Source organism: Silene latifolia, chromosome 2 (assembly GCF_048544455.1).
Source record: "Silene latifolia isolate original U9 population chromosome 2, ASM4854445v1, whole genome shotgun sequence".
NCBI classification, from domain to species: domain Eukaryota; kingdom Viridiplantae; phylum Streptophyta; class Magnoliopsida; order Caryophyllales; family Caryophyllaceae; genus Silene; species Silene latifolia.
In genome coordinates this window covers 18,393,377-18,418,292 of record NC_133527.1, presented here as the reverse complement: position 1 = coordinate 18,418,292, position 24,916 = coordinate 18,393,377, and positions in this window count along the sequence as shown.

Genomic DNA, 24,916 nt, shown 5'->3' with positions numbered 1-24,916 from the left:
TTTTATGCTAAAACCTCCAATAATTCATCGGTTATCATCTACACCAATCATGATTTTTTTTTTCATCAATGACAACATAGTAGGAACTTTTTTTTATCAACTTAAGAATATATTTTTACAGATAATCCTAATTGGAGCCCCGTGCATCGCACGGGCTTTCCAACTAGTTAACATAACATATGAAATAATAGAATTATGTTCGGTAACAAAGACCTTTTTAATAACTACTATATAATGACCATGTTGCATATATAATAAGGAGTATCCAACTACTTAAGCTAAAAATTAATAGTTATATAGATATTACTCAAACAATTACTCTTACATGTGTTTATCATACCCACCAATGAAAAACTCGCTTGTAAGTAATGCAAATAGTCTATATTCGTGGTGCCACGGATTACGAAGAATCGGTCGGAAGCATATCTTCATTATGATTGCCCTTGGTCCAAATAACCATATCTGAAAATTGTTCACAAAATAAGTCGGTTAAAATAATTTGATAAGAACAAGTAAACTAAATAATAAAATTAGAGACAAAAGATAATTATAATTCAAAACTATTTTGAGAGAATACAAAACAATGGGATTGAAAAAAAAAACTTGCATTTACAAGGATGTACATAGAAAAATTAGTCTTATATATAGAGACTAATTTATGTCTCTTTGTTTACCCTGAGTTCATGATCTTACCTCTTTGTTTTCTTTATTTATGCCTTTTTATATTTATCTCCTCATATTCTTAGGTGCTAAAAAAAATATTATAATATTTATTGTGTCATCTTAATTAGGGTGCACTAACAATCTTATAAAGTTAAATGCTAAATTAATTAAGTATAAATTGAAGACAAAAGATAATCGTAATACAAAACTATTTTGAAAAATTAGTAAACATTAGGATTTCCACACACACGCGCGGGCGCACACACACAGCAAAAAAAAAAACATTCTAGTATTTAGAAAGATATAAATAAAAAACTTAGCCTTATATGAAGCATATAAGGCTATTTATGTCTATTTATTTACCGTGAATGAGTTCATAACCTTGTCTTTTTTTTTTGTCAATGTCCTTTTTTATTTATCTTTTTATATTCTTAAATGTTAAATTGTGCCATATTAATAAGAGTACACCAACAACCTTACTAAATTCATATACTAAATTAGTTCAGTGTAGTAACAATTATTGGTAGTGACGTGGAATAAAATTAAATGTTTTAGAATGTTAAAAACCATTGAAATATTTATTGTGCCATATTAATAAGAGTACACCAACAATCTTATAAAGTTCATATACTAAATTGGTTAAGTGTAGTAGAAATTATTTGAAGTGACATGGAAAAATTAAACTTTTAGCAATTATTGATAATGACATGGAATAAAATTAAATTTTTTTCCTAACCTTTTAATTAGATAGTATAGATTAATTCAAAACATAATAAGGATAAAAAGCAAAAGAATTCATTTAGTTATCTATGTATGTATACTTTACCTACCAATTTTTTGAATAAAAATGAAATTAGTATTGTTATAATAGCTATATAAGAAACTTTTTGTTATTAATTATTTGATTAGTTTCAACAATTTATTCGAGGGAGGAATAACGATTTTTTGAATTAAAGGGGAGATAAAAAAATATGGTAAGTACGAATTATAATAATGGTGAGAGAAAACCAAAAAAACCATCATATTAAATAAAAGAAATTAAAGTTAAGTAAATAGGTAGATTAATAACCAAATTCATGAGAGGAAAGTAAATAGTTTGTATTAATTTATTTTTTGTGTTTGCAACTAATACTTTTTCAATATTTTTTTGTACTTATAAGTTATAACCATGTGAGAGTTGTAAATACGACTAAATACATAATCTTGTCTTTTATATTACGGTTTTTCTAACCTATGCCCACTAGGCATAGGATAATAAATCCAAAATAGAAAGAAATAAATGATATTTGTATGGGAAATTGCAATATCAACTACTTTTATTACTTTGATTTACAAGAAAATACATTTATTACTTTCTATTTTGGGTTTCTTATACTATTGTATAAATAAATAATCAAGTAATCAAATAGATGAATTAGTATTAACCAATAAAAATATGACAAGTGGATTAAAATTAAATGTTTGCCTTTTAACTATACTAGTTTTTAACCCGTGCAAAATTGCACGGGTATGTAATACAATATTGTAAATTAGCAAAATTGTTAAAAAAAAAAAATTACATTTTCTATATAGATTTGAATTATAAATTACATTTGTAATTATCAAACGGGACGTGAAATACATGATATCTTAGGTTTATTGTCCGAGTACTGATTAAATTATGATTTGTCTTCTTGATAGTTAAAGTATGAATACCTACTTAACATAATAATTGAGAGACTGAGTAAAAGCCGAGAAAAAATGAAACGATATTTTTTTATGAAGATTAACATCTTTTAATGAATTTATGTGAATATGCGTGAAAATTAATTAGTGATTTTGTTTATTAAAGATTTATAATTGACAAAGTTAAACAACAAAGCATGTACTTGTTAATATTTAACCCAACTGAATCTATTTTTTCCTTGCTCTTGACTCGTGAAGCTTGAATGCTTGATATGTTGATTAACTCAAGTAACTCATTAACTTAGGTCGAATTCGATTCACTATATGACTATCTCTCAGGATTAAATATAAGTTTATCTTAATATAAAATATAGTATAAGTCACAACTTCAAGAATTAGTGAAAAAAACTTTGTATCTGATTTAATGTAATTCAAATATTTAATAAATATAATAATAATTTTTAGTAGGTAATTTATTATCAGGTTTAATGTACATTAGATGTATAATGACAATAAGTAATGAAAGCACATATATCTTTAGTAATATTGACCGTATGTTTAGTAATATTGATTTTATTAATTAAAGGCCATAAGTTCAATTGCATTTCAATTTCAATTTACTTCAATTTATTTTTGATATGTATTTTTATGAACTTTAATGTCTTTATTTGTTCGTTGCTACATGCATTATATAAAATTTAATGAGTTATTTTTTATTTAGTTATTCATTATTCTTTATTAATTAATATTTATGTATGTATAAAACATAAACGTAAACATTTACGTACAAAATATAAACATGAAGGTATTTCAGAAATTAAATTCAAATTCTTTACTGCGGGTCCCACATTTATTTTTTATTTTATTTTTAAAAAAATGTATGTGATGATGTGGCTTCATGAGAATGAGTTAAATGTTCTTACTTTTATAAAGATAAGATTTTATAGATATAATTTGGTTATCGAATTAACACAAAAATTAAAAATTAATGAGAGAGTCAATTGTCATCAGTACATCATTTATGTTTGGCAATTCCCAATTCAGAAGAAGATGGACGGTCACAGTGAAAAACGAAGAGATTTTACATTTGGTGGCTATAAATACCTAATTTCTAAGAAAGGAAAGCCATCCCCTTTTCTTCTTCTTGTTCTTGTTCTTCTTCTTTTTCTTCTTCAGGTAATTTGTGCCTTACTCATTTTTCTTATGTTTACCTACACAATTAGTCTTTTTTAAGACGAATATATCTGTCTTAGCTAGGCTTAAAAGGGGTATATTAGTCACACTATTTACGATTATTGTATTTAATCGTCGGTAGTCTGTAGTATGCCACAATTTTACTATAGTCAGTTTTTCATTACGTTGCGCCTTGCTCGTTCCCTTTTTCATTTTGTTGAGTTCTAAAATAATTGTCGCCTTTCTGATTAACATAATGATTATGCTTGTTATTATGGCTTATTAGGCCTTTTTTTTAGAGAATCAACACTATCAAGTATCAACCATACATTATTTTTTTAGAATGTTTTATATATTGAGTTTTTTTATGAGGATGACAATTAAGAGTAGATGATCTGAGTAAAATATACTAATGACCATTGACGATCCATTATTCACTATAAACGGTGGTGATACATGGCTAAAGTCCGTCCAACTTTTTGTGTTTCTATGGAAATGTAAAATATTTTTGGCACACTTACATTATGTTAAAAATATACTCCTCAATTTCAGTCATTTATTTACCTCTAATTTTAGTACAAAGACTAAACAAATGGTAGGAGACCACCGTTATTGAGTGACAAGTAGATAATAGGTTATATGGGTGATAAAATTCCCCTTCAAATATAATATAAAAAGGTAAATAAATGAATTAGACACACATAAATATAATACATAAACAAATGACCGGAAATGTTGGGAATAGAAAGTAATGCACAAAGCACTATTATTAGAATATGTATATGTATATATTCTAAGGGTTGTTTGGTTGCCTTCCAAATTCATAGGAATTGGAAAATCATGGGAAGTAGCTAAATGAAGGTTTGTTTGGTTGCCCAATTCATGGGAAGTAGAACTTCCTATGGAACTCCAATTCCTACATAATGTAGGAAGTCACTTACCTAGCCCCCCCTAGGTAAGTGGGAGTTCCCACATGAATTCAAGTTCCCACATCCAACCAAACAAGATTTCTACAATTCACATGATTTTCAACTTCACATGAATTTAATCTTCCCGGGAATTCTATTTTCCCATGGTGAACCAAACGACTCCTAATAATTTTATAAGGACAAATTTATCAAATCCATTTACGACAATAAAATAAAATGAGTGAATTTTATGTTATGTACGCCTTCAAATATAATATAAAAAGTTAAACAAATGAATTAGACACACATAAATAGAATACGAAACAAATGACCGGAGGCGGTTGAGTTCGGGTCGAGTGAGTTTGTGTTGGGTTGGTTAATTTTGGATTTCGAGCCTGTATTGATAAAATGGTGGGGCCATTTTCGAGACAAATGGGTTGCGTTGTTTAAGTTCAGGTCATTATTGATCAATGACTAATAGAGAAAAATGTATGTTTAGTATTATTACTTATTTTTAGTTTAATTTTGATGATTGATTCTTTATTTTAAAGTAAATAATACAAAGTATGCTTTTATTTTGATGATTGATTCTTTATTTTGATGATTGATTCTTTATTCCCTTGAGTTCTTTCGTCCCGATCATTCGTTTGCCTTTGGTTTAGACACAAATGTCATGGAAAGAGGAAGGATCAATTATTAAATAACAAGTTAATCAAATTGAGTGTAGAGTATCAAATTGCTTATCAAGGGCATTCTTAAAATATAAAGGCACATAATTGATTGAGACAACCCAAAATGGAATAAGCAAACAAATGAGTGGGACAAAGGGAGTTTCATATAAGGAGTTACTTATCCATTGTTTTACACAATTCGAGTTCAGACCTGAATTTGGGTGTCGGGTAGGGTTATTCGGATCAACGCAATTTTTACAAGTCTAAGTTATGTGCCTTATAAACGCAATTTCAACGCAATTTTGACAAGTCTAAGTTACCTTAGCCGCATACTTCGACTACTTGCCAATAACTAAACTTATCAAAAGTCGAGAAAAAAATCATAGTATTTTGAATAAAAAAATCATGTATCAAAAGTGCATGGGTAGTAGACAAAGTGAAATTTTCTAAAATTTAATAATTACTAAATCCAAAAAAATATGTAAGTCCTTACTTTTAATAATACTTTCCGTTTCCACCCGTGCAGTGCACGGGTTCAAAAACTGGTTAGTTTTATTTTGAAATTATTTTAGGTAAACACTTGACAAGTGTTGTTTATTTAAATCAATTATTTATCATCCGATGTTAATGAAGTTTTTAGAGAAATAGGATCATATATCGGATGTACTGTAATACTCCGTATTTATAAGTCTTGGGGTGCTCTATCGAGTAGGCCTTACTCTGTCGAGTAAAGGTAAGTTGCGTTTTAGAAAAGTTTCTGACCTGTAGGGTACTCTATCAAGTAGCCTTAGGTACTCGATAGAGTAAGGGGGTACTCTATCAAGTAGCCTTAGGTACTCGATAGAGTAAGGGGGTACTCTATCGAGTAGCCTTAGGTACTCGATAGAGTAAGGGGGTACTCGATCGAGTAGCCGGTTTTTGAGGGGAGTTTTCTCGGTTTTGTTAATTATGCGATTAAGGTATATAAGCTTTGTCGTCATTATTCTAAATCACTTTTGCAAAACCTAAATTATCGTTTTAAGAGAGAAAGCAAGCAAGTTCTTCATCCTAATCGCATTATTAGCAATACCCGGAGTTTGGAAGGTCAGTTCTGAGCGTTGATTATACCGTTGAGTTCCTTGCGTCGAGGGTAAGATCTATGTACCCTTTTTATTGTCTTTCCTTTAAGTTGGTTAAACCCTAATCTAGGTGATGGGGCATATTCTGCACCGCTGACCAAGTCAACATATTGAACAAGGTCAAAGATATCCACAGCAAGTCAACGACTTAGACGGCCCAGCCGATGCAGCCCATCGGCCTGTCAGCCTGGGTCTCGGCATGGCAACCTGCCAGCCGGGGCACATATCCGCGTACTCATATCCAAGACCCCTCGGCGGTGAGTCAACAGGGCCCGCCGGCCTGCCATAGGTTCTTCGGCCGAGGGGTAAAACAGTCTTTTCACCTGCTAGCCACTTGGCCACTTGGCCACTACGTGACAAAAGGTGAAAGTCTATAAATACTCCTCAACCTTCATTGAGGAAAGGACCCAAGAAACTAATCCACAACTTAACCTAAGAAACACTATTAATCTGGTATTATCTTCCTTATCTCTCTACAATATACATCCTTAGCCAAGTAATAACAACTTATCCCTCTAAGTTTACTGACTTGAGCGTCGGAGTGAGTACGCTTGGCACAAAGCCAAGCCCTCAGTTCGTTCATTGTTGCAGGAGAGGCCGAGAGGAACGATAAAGACAAGAAGGATTCAACTCAAGACATTATTCTACAAGCCACGGTGGTAACGAATATCTGCTCTGGAATTACACCCGGAACAATTGGCGCCGTCTGTGGGGAAGAGATACTAGAAGCTAGTCACATTCATTCCCAAACAAAAACAAAACAACACAAAAACCCACCCAAAAAGCTAAGAAGATGTCGAAACAACAAGACGCAGTCGTGACCGACGAAACCGCATTCTACCAAGATGATACCTTCAACAATTCTGGAGTCGTGCAGCCCTCCACCGGCGGAGTAATCCAACCGGAGTTCGGGATGCCAACAATACCAGACACGCCGCTGCCAGCCAACCAGGTCACCATCATGGGACATGTGGTTGACGTAGCAAAATTGAAAATGGTCCTGGACTTAATTAGTAATACCCCTGTTCACACTGTCACGCCGACAAGAGCGGCGGAAACCGTCCAGGAGACCAGGACCCGAAATGTGACTCCGAGAAATTTAAACGGAGCGCTAGGAGAAGCTGACCCAGCCAAGTCGCCGGGGGAGCCCAAAGTGGGCGTGGTAGACCTAAGTCCTTCCCGTACTCATGGGAGGACAGCGTCCCTGCAGCACGAACGAGGCTTACCCCAAAGGAGCCAGAGGAGTCCGACTCAGCAGAGTTGGAGAAGAAGTCCGAGTCGAAGAAGGAGTCCTTCCCACTACGAGGGGAGGAGCCGGATTAGGAACGCGAGGAGCCGATCGCCACGTGTCGTTTGACACGTGGTCAGACAGCCCCTCAACGCCTACGTCCTAGAAGTCCAGGTGCCAACTAACCTCAAGTTGCCACCCATATCATACAAAGGGGAAGGTGACCCAGCCGACCACGCTGAGGCTTTCGAGTCTTACATGTCGGTATGGGAGCAGCCCGATGAGGTCTGGTGCCGAGTTTTCCCAACAACTTTGCATGGGATGGCTCAAAGTTGGTACAAGGGGCTTCCCGACGGCTCGGTATACTATTACGCCGACCTAAGGGACGCCTTTCTAGCCCAGTACTCTTGCAATAAGAGGAGGGCCGTGGAGACGTCGGACCTCCTAACTATCAAACAAGAGGGGGGCGAGTCTCTACGGAGCTATGTGAAGAGGTTCGATGGAAAGGTCCAGCAGATTCGAGAAATTAATCCCGAACTGGCGGCCTTCGCGCTGATGAAGGGCCTCCCAAGGGGAGACTTAAAAAATGAGCTCATCAAGTGCGGAGGCCTGGGCTTGGATGCCGCCAGGAAGATGGCCGACCAGGCCATCAAGGTAGAGGACTATCACAAGACCTGGGTAGGCCCCAGCGAGGCCGAGCACTCAGAAAAAAAGAGCCGCCGGGAGGACAACCCGGATGAGGGACGCCGTGACCACAATGGGTCATGGTCCGACGAAAGACGCCGTGAGAATAATAGGTCACGGTCGGACAAGTCTGCCAGGAAACAGAACTCGGCGGATGCCGGGGGGAGCTCGGGAACGTACTACAAAAAACGGTACGATGATCACACCCCCCTAGTCGTATCGGCCACCGAGGTCTTCGCGTTGAGCAAGAACGAGGGCCAGAGGTGGGAAAGACCCCCTAGGCCGAGGAGTGACGGTGACACGAGCCAGTACTGTGAGTACCACGGCCACACCGGACACTTAACCAACGACTACCGACATCTGAAGAATGCCATTGAAGAACTGATCCGTAAGGGGAGCCTCGGCAAATATGTTGCCAGAGGCAAAAAACCAGATGCCGGCGATTCAAATAGCAAGTCCGTCTTTGAACGGATAGGAGTAATCCACGTTGTCATCGGGGGCAACGGGAACGATGGGTCCGCTCATGGGCACAAACGGCACCTGAACGAACCATATCGTGGCCATCAACTTTGTGCCCAACACAGCCACCCCCGCTCCCAACATCCCCGATATGACCATCGGGCAGGAGGACTACGAGGGAGTCATCGCTCTTCACAGCGACCCACTTACGGTCCACCTAGACATGGCCAACCACTTGGTGAAGAGGTGCCTGATTGACACAGGCGCCTACACAAACGTTATGTACAGAGAATGCTTTCTCAACCTCGGTCTGAGGATTGAAGACCTGAGCCCCTGCACCAACCCGTTGTACAGCTTTTCTGGAGCCGGTCTGGTACCCCTGGGGTCAGTCAAATTGCCGGTGAGGTTCGGCGAGGGAGGCGCAGCCAAGACTGTTATGTCCGAATTCGTAGTCATCGACGGCACGTCTGACTACAACGTTCTCATAGGTCGGATCACTTTGAGCGAAATCGACGCGGTGATATCCATTCGGGCCCTGACATTGATATACGTCTCGGACCGGGGGGAAGCACATAAACTCGTCTCGAAGAACGAGAAGGATCCCGGCGTATGGGAGATACACACTAACGGCCCTTCCACGACGGATAGCTCGAAAGCCAGCATCGTTATTCTTAGCCCGAACGGAGACGTGTTTGAGCACGCCTTGAAGCTTACCTCCGTGACCTCAAACAACGAATCCAAGTACGAGGCAGTAATAACCGGAGTCAAGCTAGCCAGAACCGCCGGGGCGGAGAACGTCGTGGTGAAAACAGATTCGCTCCTATTGACCAACCAGATCAAAGGAGAGTACAAGGCCCGGGACTATAGGACGACAAGGTATCTAGAGAAGGTGAGAGCCGACGCTTCAAAATTAAAATCCGTCCAGATACAGCATACTCCCAGGTCCGAGAACGAACGAACCATCAGCATGGTTGAAGGAGCAGAGACCGAGGAGGTGGAGATTGATCCAGGCCGCACCGTAACCGTCGGTGTCAACCTGAAACCAAAATTCAGGGCCGACCTCCTAGACCTGCTGAGAGAGAATAAAGACGTCTTCGCCTACTCAGCGGCCGAGATGCCGGGTGTGAGCCGGGAGGTAATTACTCACAACCTAAACGTACTTCCCACCGCTCGCCCGGTCAAGCAAAGGATGAGGAACTCCTCAGTCGAGAAAGATGAGGCCATCAAAGCCGAGGTAGATAAACTACTTACGGCGGGCTTTATTATGCCTTGCACTTATCCTGAGTGGCTAGCCAATGTTGTGATGGTGAGGAAATCATCGGTAGCATGGAGAATGTGTGTAGATTTTACCAACCTTAATAAAGCATGCCCCAAATATTGTTATCCTTTGCCTCGAATAGATAGCTTAATCGACGCCACGGCAGGCTACACCATGCTGAGCCTACTACACGCCTTCTCGGGATATCACCAGGTATTCATGGCTGAGGAGGACATGCCTAAATGCGCATTCATCACCGCTAACGGCACATACATGTACAAAATGATGCCGTTTGGTTTGAAAAACGCCGGCGCAACGTATACAAGACTGGTGGACAAAGTGTTCCAAAATCAAAAAGGGCGAAACATTGAGGCTTACGTCGACGATGCTATTGTGAAAAGCAAGTCTGACGGCGAGCACCTGGCCGATTTACACGAAACATTTTGTTCACTAAGGAAATACAAGATGAAGCTCAACCCAATGAAATGCAACTTCGGTGTTCGGGCAGGTAAATTCCTCGGTGTACTTGTCAGTGCCAGAGGCATCGATGCAAATCCAGACAAAATCCAAGCAATCCTAGACCTGCCGGAACCAAGGAATCGAAAAGAGGTTATGATGTTGACCGGGAGAATGACGGCTCTTGCCCGTTTCATCTCTCGGTCAGCCGACAAGAGCACCCCATTCTTCAAGGTGTTGAAAGGGAATAAAGACTTCAGCTGGGAGGATGAACAGAGCACGGCTTTCAAACAACTGAAAGCTCATCTTCAGACTCTCCCAACTCTGTCCAGGCCGATACTGGGGGAGACGCTATACCTATACATAGCAGCTTACCTCGGCCACGGTCGGTCTTTGTGATCATCGTGGAAGAAGACAAACAGCAACACCCAATCTACTTTGTCAGCCATACGCTGTTGCCCGCCGAGAGAAATTACCCTCTAATTGAAAAAGCAGCCTTTGCCGTCGTCGTTGCCACGAGGAAGTTAAAACCCTACTTTGACGCACACCCCGTGACGGTCCTAACCGATCAGCCATTGGAGAAAGCTTTGGAAAAATTCGAACAATCCGGCCGGCTCATCAAGTGGGCAGTGGAACTCTCTGGTTTCGGCATTCAGTACAAACCAAGGCCGTCGATAAAGGGCCAAGCACTTGCATTTCCCCGGCCGAATGCACATATCAAGAAGAGCCAAACCCAGGCATATGGGAGGTTTACACCGACGGCTCCTCCACGACGAACAAACTCAGAGCCGCATCCTTATCATCAGCCCAAACGGGGACGAGTTTGAGTACGCCTTGAAATTCACCTTCTCGGCCTCGAACAACGAATCCGAATACGAGGCGGTGATAACCGAGTCGAGCTAGCTAGGGTCTGCGGAGCAGAACACATTGTGTTGAAGATGACTCACCGTTGGTTACTAACCAAATCAGAGGGGAGTTTGAGGCTCGGGACGACGGAATGGTAAGGTACCTAGAGAGGGTAAAGGCCGACATAGCGAAATTGAAATCTTTCCAAATCCAATGCGTTCCCGCATCCGAGAACAACCGGGCCGACGCTCTCTCAAACCGCCACCAACCATCAATAATATCAGCCGAACCGTGCTGGTAGATAGCAGGAATGCGAAAAGCATCACTGAGACCGTCGGCATGGTGGGCAACATAGAGACCGAAACAACGTGGATGACTCCGATAATGAAATACAAACTTACAGGTGAATTGCCGGAGGACCGCAATCCCTCGGCCAAAATAAAAAGGATCGCCGCCGATACTTGGTGTTCGAAGGGGAACCGTACGTAAGATCCGTAATAAGACCACTCTTGAAGTGTGTCGGTCCACCGACGCAGAGCCGAGCATCGACAGAGATTCACGAAGGCATCAGGACACCACATGGGGCAAGAACACTAGCCCACAAAGCTCTCCGAGCTGGCTACTTCGCCCACCATGCTTCAAGATTCCGAACAAAGACCAAGAAATGCACAAACCGTCGATGCATGCCCCGTAATACACGCTCTCTCCAGGGACCTACAACCGGTGCTTAGTCCCCTTCCTTTCGCACAGTGGGGGATGGACATGCTAGGGCCATTCCCAACGGCCTCCGGAGGAAGGAAGTTCTTAATCGTCGCCGTTGATTACTTCACCAAATGTGTTGAAGCTGTAGCAGTACCAAATAAGACCACAAATGCGCCGTCGAAAAGGTAATCTGGGAAAATGTTATAACTCGCTTCGGGTTACCCCAAGTTATAGTATTTGACCACGGCCGAGAGTTTTGGAGCGACCTGATAATGAACTGGTTAGAAGAGCTTGGCATCAAGTTTGCATACTCCTCCGTCTGTCACCCACAGAGCAACGGGCGGGCGGAGGCAGCCAACAAAACAATCCTCAACGGTTTGAAGAAGACAGTTGAAGACCTTAAGGGAAGGTGGGCCGATGAACTACCCGGCGTCCTGTGGTCCCTTCGAACCACGGAGAAAGAAGCAACGGGGTACACCCCCTTCCACCTAGTCTACGGTTCCGGCGATCCCTACCAATTGAAGCAACGGTGCCAACATTCAGAACGGCTACCTTTAACCCAGTTGAAAACGAGGAAGGCCTGAAAGCTTCCCTAGACCTGGTCGAAGAAAGCCGAGATACAGCACGCCTCAACTTGGCCGTATATCAAAACCAGATGAGAAGAGCCTACAACCGAAGAGTCCACAAAAGGGACTTAAAAGTGGGAGACCTAGTCCTAAGGAAGTCGGCTGCCACCAACAAAGGAAACGTTCATGGTAAACTGACGGCCAACTGGGAGGGTCCCTACAAAGTGGTCGAAGAGATGAGGCCGGGTACATACCGGCTGACTGACATGGGAGGAGTGCCTTTGATGAGCCATTGGAACACCGATAACTTGAGAAAATACTTTGTATAGCGGCGGAGGTGTCCAAATCCATTGTGGACACCCCAACGCACGATCATAACAAGCAAATAAATCGCCCAGGTTTTCCATCGAAGTGTTTGTCCCCTCCACAAATTGCTACCAGGTGGGCACTCAAAGAGAAGAATTGCTATCGAGCCATAACCCCGATTACCTCGGCCTTAGCCGAGAGCGACGGGGACACAATGACCGATACGCCTGAAGAATTGCTATCGAGCCATAACCCCGATTACCTCGGCCTTAGCCGAAAGCGACGGGGACACAATGACCGATACGCCAGAAGAATTGCTATCGAGCCATAACCCCGATTACCTCGGCCTTAGCCGAGAGCGACGGGGACACAATGACCGATACGCCAGAAGAATTGCTATCGAGCCATAACCCCGATTACCTCGGCCTTAGCCGAGAGCGACGGGGACACAATGACCGATACGCTAGAAGAAATGCTAAAGACGTTACGCAGTTGAGATATGCATTTTAACTGACTCGGCCATGCCGACGGTAAAAACGAAGGCACTCAATTAATAACGCAAGAAGATAAGTAAAGGTTCATGATCAAAATCCCGGCCAAGCCAAGGACCAAAAAGATAAAACTCTATTGAAAATGATTGCAAGGAGAGTACAGACGACGGCCGTCCCCTTAGGGATAGCCTAAACTCTACCTACCAAAGCTTTACAAAAAGCTAGGAAACAAAAAAACAAAAGGTTACAGACTTGGGATTTGAAGCGCCAAAAGATGGCAGGGAGAGAAGGCTCAATAATTGGCCCCCGAACAGCTAAAGCTGTCCGAGACGCCGGGTGAGTCTGGTGACGACCGCCCGTCTCCCTATGCCTGTTGCTGCCCTCCATCAGCAGCAGCATCTTCGGTGGCCGGCTCGGAAGAGGGCTCGACATCTTCGAGTGCCTTTAGCCTATCACCCTCTTTCACCTTTGCATCATAGGCCGCCTTGGCCTCAGCTATCTGAGCCGCCTTCGCCGCCTCCGCCTTCTCTGCAGCCGCCCTCCGCAAAGATCGCCATCTCGTCCGTGCTTGGTCAAATTTATCCCACGGGAAAGAGCCCTCGGGGACGAGTCTTTTTATTGCCTCCCTGGTCGCCTCCTCGGCCTGGTCCCGGAACTGGGCGCACATTTTAGGGAGAAGATCATCTTGAAGCATTTCAATATCCTTCTCCTTTTGAGCGAGGGCAGCCTGCGCGTCCTTAAGCGCCTCCGCCTGGTTGTGGAACAGATCCTTCCACTTTTCCCCCTTGGCAACCACGGCATCATGAGCATCCTTATACCTGTCCCGCTCCTCCATCATCTTGGCAGTGGCGGCATCAGCATCCTCAACTTTGGCCCTCTCGGCCGCTAACTGCTTCTCAATTTCCTCCACACGCTTCTTGGCAGCAAAGAGATCCAGTTTAGCCTTCCCGGCTTCCCCCTTTGCGGCAGAGAGATCAAGTTTAAGCTTTGCGATCAGTGGCGCAGCTTGGCCCATGGTTTTCTCCTGCTCCAAGATGTAGGAGCCGGCTTGTTGGGTCCACTTGGCCATCCTCTTATATAATTTCACACCCTCTACCACAAGCTCGGAGGGAGGGATCTTCTGAGCCGAGGAGTCAACGATGACATTTCTGTCACCCGCCTTCTCAATAGCCTTCTCAGGCTGCTTCCCTAACTGCCGTTCAGTGAGAACGGCGGCTGCCGAAGGAGGATCTACAAAATATTTACACAGAGCATCCATGTCACCATGCATTGACACATCAGAAAGCCGGTCATCAGGGATGTCCAACGAACCAGCTAAATCCGAACCACAAGTTAGATCCGTACCAGTCTGGACCCTCTTCGTTCGAGGGCCGGGCCGAGCCGATCTTCTCCCGCAACGATGGAAGCAGACGGAGGCTCTTTTCTCTTCTTCTGAGGAGAAAGGGCCTTAGCAACGGTCACCGCCCCATCAGTAATTTCGATGACCTCCACAGACTCCTGAACCACTGGGGTCGAAGAGGGAGCTGGCACGGACGCCGCCGCCGACCTGGACGCTGCTTTCTTTGTTCTCTTCGGCACGCCTCCGAGAACCCGTGCTTGGGCCGCCGTCAGATCCAATGACTTCAGCTGCTTCTCCATGAGGTCGTTAGGAGCTGGTCTACGATCACTTTTTTCAGCCGTAGGATGCTGCTCAACAACCTTCCCGTCCTTATCAAGGCCTATCCTCTTCAAGGTACTCTCGGACAGATCCTGGCCAAACCGGTCTGCAAGAAATCAAACAAAGGTCACATAAAAGAAGTAAAACAAAGCTCTGAAACAAAAGCATAACAGGCAAAGATGGGCCTCACACCGACCCCACTCACCCTGGCTGAGGGCCGGTATGAGGCCGACGTGGCAGAGCAGCTCATCCTGAAGAATAATCTGAGTCGGGGGCAGCCATCCCTTCTCAGCGTCAAACAACTGCATCGCCCGCTTTTCATCCTCAGTAAGAGGGACCATCGAAGCATCCATTTTAACTTTACCCCGGGAGGTACACTCCTCATACTCTTCCCGGTTCTCACACCTCAAGTAAACAGGGCTCTGGAAAGACCGAGGCAGTGGGTAGTCCTCCGGCACTTGAACGTACACCCATCGCCGTTGCCAGTCCTTGCAAGAAGTAAGTTTGGACACGGAGACGAAGCCTGGCTCCGCCTGCACGCTGTACCAACCCACCTTACCGGCGATTGACGGCCGTAGATGATGAAGGCGGCGGAATAAGTTGACTGTCGGGATCTCCCTCCTAAAAAGACAAAGCCACACAAAGCCAACTATCGTCCTCATGGCCAGCGGATGCAGCTGGGCCACAGCGACGTTCATAGCTTTGATGATGGCCATGACGTATTTATTCAGAGGAAACCGCAGCCCATACTCCAGGTGCCTGAGGTAAACGCCGATGTGACCCGGTGGAGGGCAACAGACCGCCTGACCCTTCTTAGGGATAACGATCTTGTACCCCTCACCGAAGGAGAAATGGCCTCCGAAAAATGTCTCGCCGGAACAACTGGCGAACTTATGGGACCAAGCACGGTCAAGACCAGTCGTGCAGGGCTCGCCATGATCCGGAATAGACAGCCTCCCACCATCAGAAGGAGTCCCCTCATCCTCATCAGCATCGTCATCCTCATCCTCCCGTTCCTCCAAGGTTGGTGGATCGGCTATGGGAGAAGGAGGCCTAGGGCCCCCAAACCTTATCGGGATGGCGTCTAGTATCCCCTCCCCATCAAGACACGACGGGGAACCCTCCGGCACAGAAGTGCTACTCCCGGCGTCAGCAGAAGACATAATAGCAATAATTATTTAACAAAATAAAAAGTGAAGAAACTTGTTTGTTTACCTTAAGAAAAACACTCGCCGGAGTAACAACTCTGAAAATTAGAAGACAAAGAAGCCTTTGAAAGTTTAGAGAGAAGAAAAATTTTGGAGAAAGAAATTGGTGGCCAATTTCGCGGGATAACTGCCCTATTTATAGGGAAAATCCCATAAAGAAGGACCAATCAGAGAACAGCCCATGAAACGTCAACCAATCAGCGTGCAGACACGTGTCGGACATGCAACCACGGAATGTCAATCGTTGCAACAGTTAGACGTCAATCAATGCAACAGTGACCAAACGTCTTCAATACGCCCATTCATATCTCTCCGCCTATTCACCTTCCTCAACAAATTCCCAAGCATCTGTCTCCGCCGGCCACATGATCAACCAAGCTAAGCAAAGCACGGCCGGGGCAATCGAAACAAAAGACTCTCAACCCCGGTCTCGGCCAAAATACACTTTTTTTTCCACATCGGATGCCCTTTACGCATCCATGTAGAGGGGGGATATGGTACGGCCTAAGAAAGACCAGGCCGAGGTAGAAGAAGCCGCCGCAGAAGAAGCCGATGCAGAAAATTTTTTACAAATTACTTACGCAGAATATACGCTCAAACGTACATCAGAGCCCATACCACGGCATAGACTACGCTGGGGGCAAATTGATGGGGCATATTCTGCACCGCTGACCAAGTCAACATATTGAACAAGGTCAAAGATATCCACAGCAAGTCAACGACTTAGACGGCCCAGCCGATGCAACCCATCGGCTGTCGGCTGGTCTCGGCATGGCAACCTGCCAGCCGGGGCACATATCCGCGTACTCATATCCAAGACCCCTCGGCGGTGAGTCAACAGGGCCCGCCGGCCTGCCATAGGTTCCTCGGCCGAGGGGTAAAACAGTCTTTCCACCTGCTAGCCACTTGGCCACTACGTGACAAAAGGTGAAAGTCTATAAATACTCCTCAACCTTCATTGAGGAAAGGACCCAAGAAACTAATCCACAACTTAACCTAAGAAACACTATTCATCTGGTATTATCTTCCTTATCTCTCTACAATATACATCCTTAGCCAAGTAATAACAACTTATCCCTCTAAGTTTACTGACTTGAGCGTCGGAGTGAGTACGCTTGGCACAAAGCCAAGCCCTCAGTTCGTTCATTGTTGCAGGAGAGGCCGAGAGGAACGATAAAGACAAGAAGGATTCAACTCAAGACATTATTCTACAAGCCACGGTGGTAACGAATATCTGCTCTGGAATTACACCCGGAACACTAGGGATTTGAGAGTTTTTGAGTAGTTTGTGATTTGGTAGCATTTGTATGTTGTATGATAGGAGGAGGTTTCGTAGAAGAGCCTTTTTGAGACAGCTGTAGAGACCGTCTGATAGTTGTGCTTTCCAGGTAGGATTTCCTACTCAGTATTAGTCCCATAATGGGATGATTGTTGATGTGTTGAGATTGATTATTTAATATCGTAGTTGCATTGTGACGGTTGTGATTGTGATTGTGATTGTGATTGGTTGTCTCTGGTTCTCGAGATGATTCTCGGCTGAGTGGAGTCACTTGCAGGAGTGGCTTCACGCCCTAGTTTCGCCCTTCGTGGAACCCGCCACGGAAGGGGATGTGCATATTAATGGACAGGGTTATCGCTCACTATGTGGAGCGGGGATTTGGTGGGTACGGCTGCGGTCCCCCACTAGCAGGGCTGGTCCAGTGGACAGTCGGTGATTGAGATTGTTGGGATTGGTGTGGTTGTGTGTGTGTGTGACGGTTAAGTCATGTCTTTTATCTTATTGTTGGATTATATAAATTGTGAGATTAGTACTTGACCCCGTTTAAATGTTTTAAAAACTGTGGTGATCCATTCGGGGTGGTGAGCGATTATTGAGCAGTATGATATGACGCGTATGAGATAGCCGGGATGAGTCATCACGTGGCGCTTAGAAGTCTTCCGCCGTGTCGACGATGTTTTATAGCTTTGATAGTTCTAGCAGTAGACCGTCTGAGAATCTTGTATTCTTTTTATCAGTTTGGAATTGCTATGTAATCACTTTAAACTTTATTTACTTTTAAAGTTGTTTCGTTATTGTCTTATGATTATCATGCCTCGGGTAACCGAGATAGTGGCATCCTTATACCTGAGTGGTCCTGGTAAGGCACTTAGAGTATGGGGTGTTACAAATGGTATCGAGCGACGATCCCGAAACCTCGTAACTAATGAATCTAATGAACATAGGGAGTCAAATAAAATGAACCCGGGGTAAATGTTGTAGGAGCTAATGCAAAGGCTTGGGAGACGTCCTAAAGTCGCGAACTCGCCCTACAATTTTGAACCGGTCAAATGGGATATGAGTCGGGATCGCTATGTGTTTACCTTGTATATTGTGTATCTATATAGTAATGTGTGGTATGAACCAGTGAATGTATGATTGTGGAGAATGGGGAATGTGTAGAGAAAGATGGTGACGATGTGATTTTGTATATGGTTGGTTGAAAGCATGTTGCATGATAATTGGTTTACATGTTGGTTGGAATCGTTGGAAAAGTATATGAGAATGATGAATGATGTGGTATAAAAAAGAGGTAGTTCATATATGATAATATGTGACGAATAATGATGTTGCAGGATGAATGATTTATAATGTGGCAATCCTAGTAACATGTGATTAGGGGGTGTGATAAGATTTGTCTTCATCATTTCGTTTGCGTAAACTTATATAAAAAGTTCATACAATTGTCTACTATTGTATCATATGCGCTTGTTAGATGAAGTATGTGATTGAACTAGATGAATTAATTGGAAAAGATGAAGTGGCAAGTTCATGAGAATATGAATTTCTTGAGTATGAAAGTGTTTATGTGATGAAGTGGATTTGTAATATTGTTGTATTAGCAACATGGAAATAGGATTTGTAATGTATGGGTGTGTTTTGTGTTACGAAAAGTTATAAAATTTAAAGCATGCGGTTAGTACATGACTAATGAGTTAAATAATATGTGTGCATGATGGATGTTGTTGCTTGATTTTTGAAGATGGTAACATGAGATTAGCAATACTGGTTTTATGAGTACTGGGTCGTTTTGTCTACCTTGTTGTTGTTTAAGTCGTTTGGGAAGTAAAAATCAATAGTTGTGTTTTTCGATGATAAAGAGGTTGTCTTTAAACTGTTATAACTTGAGATGCATAAATGATTTTGATGTGATTCCAATTGGAGGTGATAGCTTGTCCTTTTACGATTCTTAACGATAGGTCACACGTCCAAAACGACCAAGAAATGAGTGAGTTATAACTGTTTTACGAAAACTGGACAGTGCTGAGAAATGCGTAGGTACTCGATCGAGTGGCCTTGGTACTCGATCGAGTAGGGGGGTACTCGATCGAGTACGTCACTTACTCGATCGAGTGGCCCTGGTAATTTGTTTTACGTGCTTCTGATCTTCACCTACTCGATCGAGTAAGTCACTTACTCAATCGAGTGGCCTGTACTCGATCTAGTGACCCCTGTTTTGGGTCATATGCTTATCTTTTGACATTCGTTGCATATTATGTTTAATTCAAAATTGTTATTTTACTTCTTTATGCATTGTTTTACATGTAAGTTGGTCTTGATACGTAAGTTACCCAATCTTATGGGGTGGTGAGTGGCACCTTATGGTGAGTATGAGTTTGGTGGGAGGAGATGAGCTATATGTGGTTGTGCTGAGAAGTGGAAAAAGAAAAAGAATATTGATGAGCTGATTGAGGCATGGTGCAAGTTTTGGTGAGACGTGGTGAGTGATTTATTCGCGAAATTGAGTGATGTAAAAGTAAGTGAAAGTGAGTAAGGGATGATGTGGGTCTAAGGAACGTGAGAATGAAAAGATTGAAAGGAAGGATGTGAATAGTAGCAACCTGAGATATATAACGAATTATGGAGAGAGATGGTTAGAAATTGAGTTGAGTAAGAATATATGTAATGAAAGGTCGTTTTAGAGGGATTGAGAAGAGTGGTATATAGTGAACTTAATGGAGACATGTCGCGACGTGGATTTGTAGACAGTGACTGAGTTTGGAAATTTGTGTTATCGAGAGACGAAACTAATGTGTGATTTCCTTGGGTAATTAACGGTATAAAAGAATTTTGATTTCTAGAGATGTGTGGACAGCGGGCCGCCCACGGGGGCGCTTGGTGAAGGTCGAAAAAACAAGCGTTTGCATTTTGTATGGAGTCGCCACCAATTTTTATGGGAAATTGGAACCGTTCGAATACCTCGTGTCATGTCAAGACACAAAGTAGTGACATGAACACTAAGCAATCGTTACCCTTAGCATTCTATGTCTAGAATGACTCTCGTGGATGCCAATGAACACGGGTGCTCACGGAGATCTGGAGTAAGGGGTGAGGGTACGTATTAGGAAGCTCTTTTGATCGAACACCTAATCCCGCCCGCCTCGATAGCGGCCTCTACTAATGATTAGGGAAGTTATTCGTACTCGATATATCGTCGGCTATATGCATGCAATGCAACATCCAATAAATTAATCCTAGCATGTGAAGATTAACTAAGTCGGTGAACAGTTAGTTTAGCATACAATTAATGTCGAAGTTGGATTTAATGTTCAATTACATGTGAAAACATACAAATGATACAAGAAATAATGATAAATACAATAAATGTAAATTACAATAATGAAAATTACAATAATTACATTGGAATAGGCGATTTATGTCGAAAATACCTTTAAAACGGATAATTTGAGAAAAAAGAATGAAAGAATAAAAGGAATAAATATTAGCGTGATAATACGAATATTAGTTGATTAATACGTAAACTAATTAAACTACGTCAAGGCGAAAGGAAGTTCGAGAGACAGAACTCATCCGAACAGCGCAAGCGCAAGAGACATCGCCCTTTGGAAGAGGCGGCCCGATTCTTGCTCGTCTTGTTCAAGGGTGAGTTCTGGCTGTGAAGCCGAATCGCAAAACCGTTAATGTTAATTGGTAAATTTAGGGATTGATTTGATAATTAACTCGGATGAAAGTGATTAGCAGATTAATTACATATGATTGAGGTCATAAAACAGTAAAACATGGACGAGACGGAATTAAACGGATTAATTATGAGAAGGGTCAATGTTAATGAACGATTAATTAAACTAACTAAACGAATTATTAACCATACATGACGAATATGACGATGAACATATGAACATGGATGCAAATATATCAATGACGAATCTCAGAAACCCAATATGAACAGATTGAACTTCTAAAATCCGGGTTTGAATATTAAAGACGAAAACCCGTAAATATTGATTATTTAGGATTTAAATCGGGTTAAGGATGAATTAAACATGTGAATGAATGATAAATAGTATACATATGAATTAATTATGCTATCATGATGAAGAATTAACAGACGAACAAAAGAAATCAAATAAGAACAACGAATTACAGAGGACGAAGAAGAACAAAAGAAGCAGGAACTGCGGCAGCCTTACGAAGAGGCGCAGCAGGTGCCGCGCTCCTTCGAAGAGGCGCAGCAGTTGCTGCGTCCTTTCTCTTCGTCTGTCTACTGGAAATCCGTAAAAAGAGATTTTAAAGACGGTTTTAGAAATCAGTTTTAATGAGGTACTTTCGACATAAACCTTACAATCGTTATACAATAAATAAAATACAATAAATAAAAGAGAGATTAATACACCCTCAGACTTACATGTTGACGAAACGAGATGAACTAAGAAAATCGATTAGTGAATGCTCGACGCGAATGCAAGGAAAGAGTGCCCTCGTAAGAGGAAAACGATTTAACAAGTTGATTAATTAGATTGATTGAGTGTAGTGGTCAAATTGGTCGGTCACGCAACGGAGAGGCTGGTACCCGGAAGGATTCGAGCTTACGTGGTCGAAGGTTCAAGCACGTAGGCGCCAATTAGTAAGAACGAAGTCTAGAATGCAAAGGGAGAAGAGAAGGGCGGACACTCGCGTGAGAAATATGAGGAACGAAAGCTCCTATTTATACTAATCACGTGAAGGAATAGGGTTTCGGAGACTCTTTGGAAGTGAATCTCGGAAAGATATAAAAAAGATACGTAAATCATGCAAAGAAGGGCCTGGGAAGAGGCGCAGCAGCCACTGCGTCTCTTGGAAGAGGCGCAGCACCTGCTGCGTCTGTTCCCAGGAGGTTTCCTCCTGCTTTGGAAAGATTTCCGTGTTTAAGTTATGGTAGGACGGAATTAATTCGATTATCTCTAATATCTTATGTAAATATTACGGGATATTATTTGCCAAAAGATAAAATTTGAGAAATATGGAATAGAAATATCCGGAACATTCCAGAACCTTCTGACTCGGGATTTAACAGCTATCAGAAAATGGAGACGGTTTTTGACCCGGGCTCCGAATGTACTCTAATTACTGCCAAAACGACCGTATCGGGACGTAGATGACAACTAAGAGGTTGACATTAATTTTTGAGCAATCACTTGACGATAATCTTACGAACTGTCACAAATCGTTCCGCGAATCAAACATGCGGCCCAATCATCACCGGGTGGTTTGCGAGAGGTGCAGAAACGAGGTGTCTACAGAGCCCCCACTTTGACTGAGGCTTGGACAAGGCGAAAGTCAAAGTATAGCCATCAGGTCAATCGAAGATTACAACCTGACGACTATGGCGACGCGAGGCGGCTCAAGGGGTCTGAGCCAAGGACCTGTCGTCGGGAACATTTTAGAGTCTGTCGACTATCGGGGAGGGTCGTTTAAAGTCCATTAGACTACGTAAGGAGGCTCGCCAGCCATAAGAAAAGACCATACCTGAGACTTCTTTCTCGAGATGCTTCCGGAGGTGCATAGGAGCTAAGGGTAAGCGTAGGAGCTAAGACTAAGACCTAAAAGATATATAAGGATTGGTGCTAGGGTGTGGGACCCTAAAGGAAAGCATCGACGGGAAGGAGGCCAAATACGGGTTTCGACCTAAGGTTTGAGCATAGGAACTTCCGGAGAACGACACCCTGTCGGACTCCGTGGGGAAACGAGAAATATTGAAAGCAGCAGGACGTCGGTAGAAACTGCTGGGGGAATCCGCTTGCGTTGGTCTCAAGCGAACTCAAAAAAACTTGAGGTTGAGGTTGAATCTGCTTGCGTCGGTCTCAAGCGAACTCTTGTTGGAGAACATATTGACGATTAGGAACATCTTGATCGTCGAGAGAAGTCTTGCGTGAGCAGTACTGCAAAATACTACTGCGCTGGGCAAAACGAATTGAGCAATACTGCAAAATACTGCTGCGCGGGATAAAATGGGTTCGGACAATACTGCAAAATACTGCCGCGCTGGATAAAATGCGGGCCGAAACGAAAGAAAATCGTCGAAACGGACCAAAATGATATAAAAGCATCGAAGAAAAGGCGCACCAAAGATGGGCCCACAAATAACGAACTCATAACGAATTTTTGAAAATTCGTATGGAGGGAACAAAAGGAAGAGGCGCAGCAAGAGCTGCGTCTCTTGGAAGAGGCGCAGCGCCTGCTGCGTCCTTTCCCCAATTTGGCAATTCTTGCGTAAAAACGCGAAATCAGAGGGTTTAGGTTCATTTTATTCGAAACATAAATCACTCCATTCTCTCTCAAATCTTCACCATTTTCGTCAAGGTTGGATTCAAAAGCTTGCTTCAAATATGACTAATCGAGGTATGTGTCTTAATCTTGCATTAATCATCCGTATTTGTCGAATTTTGAGCCGCAACATCTAGGGTTTTCGACCCATTTAATCGAAAATTTGGGGCTTTTCCCCCAAATGGATTTGTCTCGCCAAATTGATGCTAGAAATGGATAATAGGTAATGTTAGGAACATAACCATGTATTTGCTTTGAATTTTCATCGAGTTTTGAGCCCTTGAGCGAATTTTGAGACGGTTTCACAGCTAGATCGTTAATTGCTTCGAAAATGGCCTTAGGATTACCCATTGGCGATGAAATTTGATATTTGGGACCCTTGGATGATGGGTAAACTTCCCGTCATTTCGGAATCTTGGTTGGTGACAACTTTTGCAAGGCACCTTTCTAGGGCATAACCGCCATTATAGCGAAATGCTGCCGGATTTTCGACTTGGACCCGGGACTAGGCTTTGACTTAGACTTGACCTGACCCAATTTATCACATGAGTGATTGGGTTGGCGGGAATATGGTCAAGGACGGCCAGAAAAAGACAGTTTTCAGGGCCCCGGAGGCTCGGAAATTCCTTAACAAAGGCTCGCCGTCACGTGACGCGGCCTGTATTCGCTTTAATGTTGCAGGTGACGATGCTTCTACTTCTGGGAGGACTCCCATGGATGTAGATGCTGCTGCTGTGGAGGAGGCTTTGGAGCAGGCCTTCAACGCTGCGGTGATGGCTGCTGCGGACGAGGTTCCCGAGGAGGAGGCTGCCGAGGAGGAGGAGATTCCGAGACGGGCCCACCTTGGACGAGGGGGTCGTCAGCTGAGGGGAGCTCCCGCGTGGGCTGAGACTTGGGAGAGTAGGCACCTTGTGTGGGCTGCAGAGGGTCACTTGTCCTACAGGACAGTGAAGAGCTTGGTAAATAGGAATTCCCTAACTCATTGCCTATCCCTTTCTATTCTTGTTCAAAGTTCCTTTCAAACTTACTTAAAACTAAAGATAGCTTTATTTCGAATCATAATAGGAGGCCGGGAATATCCGATCGTTCTCGGGGTACACGACGGCGATGGAGCACTACGAGCGGCTGTCGGCGGAGGAGAGAGCCATGATCGAGCGTGGAGCGTTCGGTCCTTTGGTTCAGGTTTGGAGGGACATCGTGAAGAGGAAGTTGCGGGCCAACCTTAGCCTGGTCCGCGCTTTCTTGGATCGATTTTGGGATACGACTTCCACATTT